This window comes from Saccopteryx leptura, chromosome 2 (genome assembly GCF_036850995.1).
Source record: "Saccopteryx leptura isolate mSacLep1 chromosome 2, mSacLep1_pri_phased_curated, whole genome shotgun sequence".
In the NCBI taxonomy this organism is placed as follows: domain Eukaryota; kingdom Metazoa; phylum Chordata; class Mammalia; order Chiroptera; family Emballonuridae; genus Saccopteryx; species Saccopteryx leptura.
The window spans coordinates 171,580,830-171,590,163 of NC_089504.1; the positions used below are offsets into that span (position 1 = coordinate 171,580,830).

General features: G+C 45.5%; 2 pseudogenes; both read right to left on the reverse strand.

Annotated features, from left to right (window-relative positions):
• Positions 1-446: 446 nt before the first annotated feature.
• LOC136391691 (small ribosomal subunit protein eS1 pseudogene) lies at positions 447-2,896 on the reverse strand (annotated as a pseudogene).
• A 4,149-nt stretch (positions 2,897-7,045) lies between these two features.
• On the reverse strand, positions 7,046-8,692 carry LOC136393208 (gap junction alpha-3 protein-like; annotated as a pseudogene).
• Between the last annotated feature and the right edge of the window lie 642 nt (positions 8,693-9,334).

Genomic DNA, 9,334 nt, shown 5'->3' on the forward strand with positions numbered 1-9,334 from the left:
TTAGAAAAATATAGAAATAGAGACAAGTATAAAGAAGATAGTAGGTCATCATGCTGTTCACCTGAAATGAACACAATGTTATATGTCAAGTATATGTCCATTTAAAAAAAATGGTGGAAATCAAAGTGATCTCTCAGTGAGAGATGCCCAAAGGCGTTAGAATGTGAAGAACTAAACAACAAGATCAAGGCTTCTGACTCCGTAAAGTAACTCCATGTTTGGTTTAAAGAATCAGGAAAGTTCTTAAAGTTTCTCCTGATTCCAGGTGTTAGAATTCTAGGAGGAAATATTTAAAGAATTTCTGAATAATTTTTTAAGTTTATAACCAATGATGACTAGTCTCTTTTTCATGAAGTTTAATTAAAGAAAAATGAGTTTTGAAACACATTTTCTTCTTTGGAGAGAAGGACTATTGACTTTTTAAAAAAAATCACAGATAGAATATTTTATTTCTCACCATTAAATGTCCAAATTGTCAACAGATTCATGGACTGGGGCTCATAGCCATCAGCTCTTCCACTTACAACACCTGTCTCCTCCCCTGTAGCTTTTTAAGAACTGCTATCTTCACCATGAAGCCCCATGAGGTCTCCCAGTTCAAACTTAGGCTTCTTTAGCATTTTGACTTTTATAACAAAGACGTCATGGAGCAGATAAACAGATTGACAAGTCTTTCCAGTGCTGTCAGAGATCAGTTTATTGACCACTTCTTTCAAGGCATTGATCTGCAGCTCTCAGGTCATGATTTCCATCATCTTCTTACAGATTTGGTGGACCTGTTGATGGTGAGCATAAGAGGTCTTTGGAATCTGTTGCTTTTTTGTTTTTGTTTTTGTTTTTAGAAAAATCAACACAGAATAGACAAGCAAATAGCCATCAGTAGTCCTGACATCAACGTGAGCTTTACTTATCGTCTGCCATTTTCTTACCACAGAGCACATTTTGTCACAGGTAAGATCTACTCCATGGAAATCAGGCAGTTTTCGCCCTGAATGTCCTCAGTAATTAGTTTGAATTTCTTAAATGCAGCTTCATCGTTCTGCAGCTCAGCGAGGCTCACTTCAAAAGAACACCATCAGATGTCATTCTGGTTCCTAGAGTTCTTGTGAGTAGCGTTTCCCAACATTCCTCCTATTGCACACAGCTGACACTTTCACATCGCACCAGTCTTCCTCAGAAAATCAATCAACCACTTTCTTGTCAGCCCCTCTTTCACCACCTTTCCTAGGGTGCTTGTTCTCACCCCTGCCATGCCCTGCTGAGAGAGACAAAAAGCTATTGACATTAACTTCCTAAGAGGAAATGGATATATACACAACAGTGGTCATTTCCACAAGAGACTTTTTATTTATTTACCATATTATGTGGTTCCTACATTAGAGAAGCAGCATTTGAAATATTCTCTTGCTGGGAAATTATGGGATTCTTTTATTGTGATTATGAGTGGTTGTATGATTTGGACATATTCCCAGAAATTCTTTGATATTCCTCTCCCCAAAGGAGTACCCAGTTCCCCTCCAGCTGAGTGTGGACAGACTAAGGGACTCATTTATAACTCATAGGATGGGGTGGAAATGATGTGGTATGACCAATGATACCTGGTCACAGAGTCATGGCAGCTTGTTCTTGCTTTCTCTCGTGAATTACTCCTTCTGGGTGAGCCAGCTATGATGTTGTGAGGACACCAAAGGCCCCACACAGCTAAGCCACTCCCCAGTCCACACAGACATGAAGTAGGACAATATGTGGTTATGATTCCAGTTGCTGAGTTTTGAGGGATTGGTTGTGTGGCAGTATGTAGCCGGTACACTGGCTGACCCCACGAAAACTCCACAGAGTACCAGACACCCACAGAGCACCGGACACCCACAGAGCATCGGACACCCAAGAAGCACCGGACACCCACAGAGCACCGGACACCCCCAGAGCACCGGACACCCCCAGAGCACCGGACACCCACAGCAAGGCCGTAGAAGAAACACTACAGGTCGCATGTTGTTTTAGGAAATAACCTAAATTGGAATTGTCACCTCCCTTCACTTTCTGCTCCTGTAATCTATGTCTGCAGGGCACACACTCAGGTAGACAGAGGTCATAATTTAGAAGAGAAGATATCCATATTTACTCATTTGTCCATTCAGTAAAGACTTTCAGAGAATCTGATGCATGCCCAACACATTTTCTTTTGAGCTACAAATAAGAATAGCTATATATAGTCTGGGGGAGGGGTACAGGGTATGAATATTCTTACAACTTCCATTTTCTGCTTTATTGACCAGTGAAACTGTCCTTAAGTGGATATTCAAGGCTACCTTTTTGTCCCTAAGCAGATATTCCATTTGAACACTAACTCAGAGGAGGCAGTCATGTCATTGGTCACCTGCTACCTGTGCAAAAGGTCCCTCTCTGTATCGCCACCAGAGGCTCTGTCAACAGTTCTCTGGCCCCAGGCGTGAACATCTAATAGATGAATTCATGGCCTGCCTGAAGCCACCAGGAGCTGGGGTGGAGCTGGTCACCTCAGTGGGACAGCCTGGGGTCTCAGGTTACCCAGAGCCATTGTGGGAGTACTTCTCCCATTCTACTCGTGTAAAATAGGGCCTGGCTAGACCCCCGCCATATCCTCTAAAAACGTGTTTCCAAGTAACATTTAATGTATGTGAAGCCTTCTGTGGATGAGATGTGGGCCAGCTGGTTCAGTCCCTTTCATCCTGTCACCTGTCTAACAGACATACTTGCCTTACCTGTATCACTTTGTCTTCACAAAGTGAAATGACAAAGTATCTTCACTTTGTCAAGGTCAAACATGCTGCTGGCTGTTAAGGCAGGTCACAAGAAGTGCTTTTCCAGTCCAAAATACAAATTCCTCATTGCTGGGTTCACTGATGGTCCCCATGATGTCACATCCTAGTCCCTGGAACTTTATAATGTGGCCTTATATAGCAAAAGGAACTTTGCAAAAATGACTGAGTTACAGATCTTGAGATGGAGAGATAATCCTGGATGACCTGGGTATGCCCTAAATATAATCACCAATGTCCTCATCAGAGGGATCAGAGGGACATTTGAAAGGAACAGGTGAGGAGGTGTGACAAAGGAGTGGGTGGAGACTAGAGACCACGCCTGGGAGCCGGGAAGTGCCACAGCCTCCACAAACAGGAAAGGAGCAGATCTTCTCCTGGGGCCTCTGGAAGGAATAGGCCAGTCAGCAGCTAGGCTTCAGCCCAGCAACACTGAGCTCAGACCTCTGCCCCCAGAAGTGTCTGAGGATGAATCTGTGTTGTTTTAAGGCACGAGTTTGTGGCGATTTGTGTAGCAGCCCCACAAAACTAATGCACTCCTCCTTCTGGCTACCATCCCTCTCTCAGTTCTAGTCTCCCCAGCTTGTAGGTGTGGTAGAGTCACAGTTCCCACCCTGCCCACCAGCAGAGCTTGGGTCAACTGGTCCAAAACTGGTGGAAATTCAAGTGCCATCCGACTACTTCCTTCTGCCTTTTACGGCCTCTAATGGAGAACCTCAACTTACCCTTCCTGCTCCTCAGCCTGGTGTCCCCTCATACCTCATTTCTCACCTCAGCTATTTTTTAAAAGCTGCTTAAGAATTAAATATAGAGATGGTAAAGTCAATGAACACAAAGGGTTAGGGTTAGTCCTTCTGTGTTAAGTATAGCTTTTGTACTCGCTGAGAATATATGTATGTGTATAGATGTGCATACATGCCATATACATATATAGATATTTCCCTTTAAATCAATGTTGTGGGCAAATTAGCAACATGTGATGAATCTAGTTGAAGGTGCTATTGATTGAACTTTGAGCAATGTTTATACTGGTGCAGCAGCAGCTTCCTTATCTCTTTACAGTCAACCCTTCCCTACCTGACCCCAGGCAATCCGGACCTGCCTCTGCTAGTGTCACCGCCCCAAGTATTAGGTAAAAAACATGTTTTTCATCTTTAAGGGAATCTGGCATATGAGAACACCTAGCAAAATCGATTTTTTATTTTTATGTAAAATGTAATATTATTAATTTTAGACTTGTAGTTAGAAAGTTTATGAGCATTTGACTAAGTTTGTAAACAATACAGGGATATGTACAAGAATTTGAAAGTCCTTACATTATTTATAACTTTGTTTCATTAGAGTTTTCTTTTTAGCAAGTAAATTTAATGAGGCATCATTAGACTTTTTAAAGAGTTGTTACAAATATCAGCAAAAGTGTTAACAAGAAAAAATTTGAGAAAGAGGATTTTATTCAGTAATATTAAAGAATTAAATAACACATTAATAGAGAATAAAAGAAAACAACACTTAACTAAGAAGAGACCTAATCTCATTAGGTTAATTTTTTAAAGAATGTTTCAGTTCCATTCACAGTCCTTATTCCAGGTGTTCTTGTATGAGAAATCTACGATCTAGCCACTTAAAGATCAGAAAACACTAGGGAATATCAGAATATTCTGGCTTGCTCTTTTTACCATTCTCTCTTTTTTATGTTTCCTTTTCAAATTTGTTTATTTATTTATTTTAAATGTATTGGGATGACATGGTTCACCAAAACATACAGAGTTTTTTTTTCTTTTGTTTGTAAATGTAAGGTACACTTTTTTTTTTTAATTTCATGAGGAAAGAAGGATAACTGAGCAAAATAAATATTGAAGAAAAGAAAGTGATTCTGTCAGAAATGATTTAGAATTTACAAAATGGACTTGGGTACCGTGAATATAGTGATGTGTGTGACCTTTTTTATAACTTTTACAGAGCGTATAGTGCCATTTAAATGAGTGAGCTTCTAAACACAGGGGTAAAAAAGTAATTGCCTCATATATGACAAATTAAAAAATAGTAAAATATAACAGGTATAGCATTTGGGTTTAAGACTAAACTTAAGGATGAAATATTCCATTCTCTTGAGAAGAAAAGAGTTTTGGTGAAATTTTTAAATAATTACAGATTAGGAAAACTATATCTGGAACCTGGCCCACCTAAAGGGAGAGGCAATTTCTGTTCCTATTGACAGCTGAATGCTTACAATGACAGGTTGAACAGAGAGCGAACTTGCCCACTTCTGGCTGGGAGGCAGAAGTAGCCCGTTTAGTGCCACAGATACCTCAACAAGCAACACGATTAAGATGTGCTTTCACTGTTTACATGAATTGAAATCAGAGCATTCACTTGTATAAATACCATAGGCACTGTTGCAGAATTTTACTCTGTATAAATGGCAGGTTTTCAAGGAGGTGGAGCTAATTTTACATCCTACTCAAGCTCTGAGCGGGCCAAGTAGACTGTGGTCAACTGCCGACGCTTAATGCTGGCCTTTTCATGACGTATGGGAATAAAGTACAATTTTAAAATGCAAAAGTTAAATACAACTATAGTCTTACTCTCACCACCCCACACCACACTCATTCTCAAATCGATATGAACAACAAGCTTCTTGTTATGAACAGTCTCCAGGTTGGCCCCTATGGGTATGGACAGGGTTCCCAGTTACTTGGAGAACTGCACTTTCCTTGTCTGATAAGTGTTACTGTGTTACCTAAACAACTACAGCTTCCTGCCACAGCACTGTTCACACCAGAACTTTGTAGTGGCCCTTCTCAGCCAGGAGAACTCAGCCTCACTGCCCTGAGGTCCCGAGGGCACCCTGCCTGTGATGTGACAGGCATCCACAGTGCCACTACTTATGCCCCAGCCCTGGGGAGAACTGATGTAACAGTCACTCAATACTCTCATAGAGCTTAGCTCCCTCTCCTCGTCCCCCTGTCTGAGAAAGGGTGCAGGACACGCGCAGGAAGTGAGTGTGTTCCAGCTTGGAAATGATCCGTCCTGGCTCACAGCTGCTGAGCGCACCAGTGAACTAGCTGCCCACTATGAGCTGAGACCAGGAGTCACAGTCTTTCCATCAGACAGTTTAGGGGTCACAAAAGAGTCATCAGAAAATTAAAGGAATTCATAGAACAAGTGGATCAGTTGACAGTGTACAGAGTTGTACTGAGTAAGGGCTGACTGCGATCAGTGGCTGCTGGAGGGAAAGTGACGAGGGCCAGGCTCAGCGTCACCCCTGCTCAATGGGTCGGACAGACAGTGACTGAGACAGAACAGCATGGGTGTGCTGCGGGAAATTCTGTCATCTTCCAGCCACACCCACCCACACAGCAGCCTTCCCTGTCACAGCAGCCGTCCGCGCGATGACAAACCCAGCACGCTCAGGAAGTCACACATGCCCTTACGTGGGGAGTGGACCCAGACACTTTTATTTACACTTTAGAAAGCACACGGGCTGCCCACAAAGAATGGTTAGGAAACGTGAAGAGGTTCACGGTACAGTTAAAAAGGTGTAGTCACTCACTCATCTGTATCAATAACTTTCCTGGCAACAGCAGTTACTTTCCCATTCAAAAACTTCACAACTTCAAGTATTTGAAAGGCTTTCCCCTGCTTTTATTTGGTACATTCTCACAGGAATTAGCTGGCTCATGAAGTCAAAACATTTCTCCAAAAGAAAATTCAAATCTTTACCACTGGGAATGGGATAAATGAGCACTCCCTCAGTCAGCACCACTACAGTACTATGTTTCTTTCATTTTTCCTGAAAGAGAGAACAGGGGGAACCAGGCCTGTCTGTACGATTCAAAGCAGAAAATATTTGAAAACAAGCACAAAGGCAGCCTGCCAGTTTCATTGCCGTCTCCTCAGCTGTTAACATGATCTCAAGTGCGGCTGCATTTCCACCTGCTTCTGTCCCGGCCCCTGTGCCCTCGCCCACGAATCTCTGCCTCTGGGGGCTGCTCATTGTCATGTGTCATGAGCCTGTGCTGGATAGCCTGGGCTTCACATGTGATTTCAGAACCTCAAACGACACTACATAGTCTTGCTCTAAGTCCTCTTTTAGTGCAGTTTGGCAAATATTCCAAATGAACTTCCACCCTGAGTTACAGGTGTCACACAGAGATAGGGCTAAGTGCAGCATGACCTTCCGGGCTGCCCAGGGGCTCTGGAGCTCAGGACAGAAAACCTAATGGCCCCAAACTGAAGTAGACACCTGCGTCTTTATCACTGCAGAACAGTCCCCCAGAGACAGAAACGCTTGCAGAGGCTGCCTGTGGGTTTCTGGGCTCATGGGGTACCATAAATATCTTTAAAGGCCATCAGTCCCGCACCCCACTTTGCCCCCAGCCCCACAGAAAGCATCGTCCTCTCCCCACTCCCCCTCCAGCGTGAAGGACAGCAAGCGCCAGCGGGAGCAGAACCCTGACCTCTCCGGTGATCTCCGCCCCCGCCAGTGCTCTGTCACTCAGGGCTCTCTACCTGCTCAGTCAAGTGCACTTTGGTTTTGGTTGCTAGAAAAGAGGTCATTATAAAGCTATCTGGGGAGACCACCCCTAGATGGCCAAGTCACTGGGTCTGGCCCGACTGCTGCTGGACTTACTGGCCTTGCTTGACCCTCTGGGGTCTGTGGGGAGCAAAGTTGGTCTGTGCATCTCCACAGCAGTGCTCCCTGCCTGCTGCCCCTCATCGGGGGGCACTTCCGATCTGCTTTCTCCCGAGATGCAGCTATCCCCGTTCTCCAACAGGACAGGCTCTTTGCCACCTGCTCTGCCCTCCTGGGGGGGTGGCTGGGGGCTGCCTGGAGGGGTAGAGGAGGAAGATGTGGACACAGGTGGGAAGACCTTCCTCACAGAAGTCTGCTGCTCGGGCTCCTGGTTGACCCAGTCCTGCTCTGTCATTAGCAGGTGATGGCTACTATCGTACAATTTATCAGTGTGACCCTGCCCCTATGTCTGGGACAGGGCTGCCATGTTGAAGTCTGTTGCTGGTAGAGGGGACTTGGGATAAGCCGTGGCCATTGCCTGTCCCAGGGAAGAGGGAGAGTGAGTGTAGTAAGGAGGGCACCCCACAGTGCTGGTGGCTGTGGCCTAGCAGGAGGGCAGTGGGATCGTATCCCCAGATGTTGCACAGCTTATCCTAGAATCAGCGATCTCTGGGCTATAGTGGTTGGTCATGCCCTGTTTTAACTTCTTCCAGCCCAGGTGGTAGATCTCTAGCACGTTGAGTAAGAGGGACAGGCAGGCCACGACCAGCATGAAGATGATGAAGATGGTCTTCTCCGTGGGCCTGGAGATGAAGCAGTCCACGATGTTGGGGCAAGGCCACCGGTCACAGCGGTAGAGTGGCTTCAGCTGAAAGCCATACAGATAGTACTGTCCGACGATGAAGCCCACTTCAAAGAGCATCTTAAAGATAATGTTAAAGACATAGGTCCGGAGCAGGGCCCCGGCGATGCGGATCTTCCCCCAATCATTCCTCATCGGGAACCTGTCCGGGACATGGCTGCTGTCTTTCTTCAGCTGCTCTTCCTCCCGCTCTTTCTTCTTCTCTTCCATGCGCACGATATACAGCACGTGCCCCAGGTAGACAAGGGTGGGCGTGGACATGAAGATGATCTGCAGGACCCAGAAGCGGGTGTGGGAGATGGGGAAGGCTTTGTCATAGCAGACGTTCTCGCAGCCCGGCTGCTGGGTGTTGCAGGTGAAGTCTGACTGCTCGTCTCCCCACACCGACTCCACCCCAGCTCCCAGCAGCAAGATTCGGAAGATGAACAGGACTGTCAGCCAGACCTTGCCGATGACTGTGGAGTGCTCCTGTGCGGTATCCAAAAGTCGCCCCAGAAGACTCCAGTCGCCCATTGTTCCAGACTGCCAGCCTGTAGGAAAATGTGTTCTTTAAGATGCATGTAGGACAGATGAACTCATGCACAACCACCCAAATGGACAGGCATCCTTGTACGTGGGGATTGAAATATAGTGTCGTGTGGCTGTCCTTCCACTCCCCAATTTGGACTGTCCTGCAGAGCTCTCCACATACATACTTGTGCATGTAAATGTGTGTGCCAGTGTGCTTCTCTGCATGTGTGTTCATGTATGGACGTTATGTGCACACACATGAGTATGCATTGTGGACCTGTCTGTGTGTGTCCTGCAATTTAGGGTTAAACCATGATCTCCAGTACTGAATTATGATACCCTATATAAGTGTGGTGTAAATGAGATAAACACAGGTTACTTAAGCCCCTTCAGAGATGAGAAAGCAAGAGTTAAAAAGAGAAGTGATTTGCCTCAGGGACAGGGACCATTTCTGGCCTCCTAACTCCACTCTGGGCTCTCCAGGGCTCTGTCTCTACAGGAGCTCTGGGGCTTCCTGTGCAGCTGACCAGTTCCTAACCTTATTCGTCCTGCTCCTGTGAGGTCAGAGCAATGTGCTCCCAAAGGCCACCGCACTCGTTCCACCTTCATGGTGGCGCCTGCCATCTGCTTTACGCTGCGTGTTCT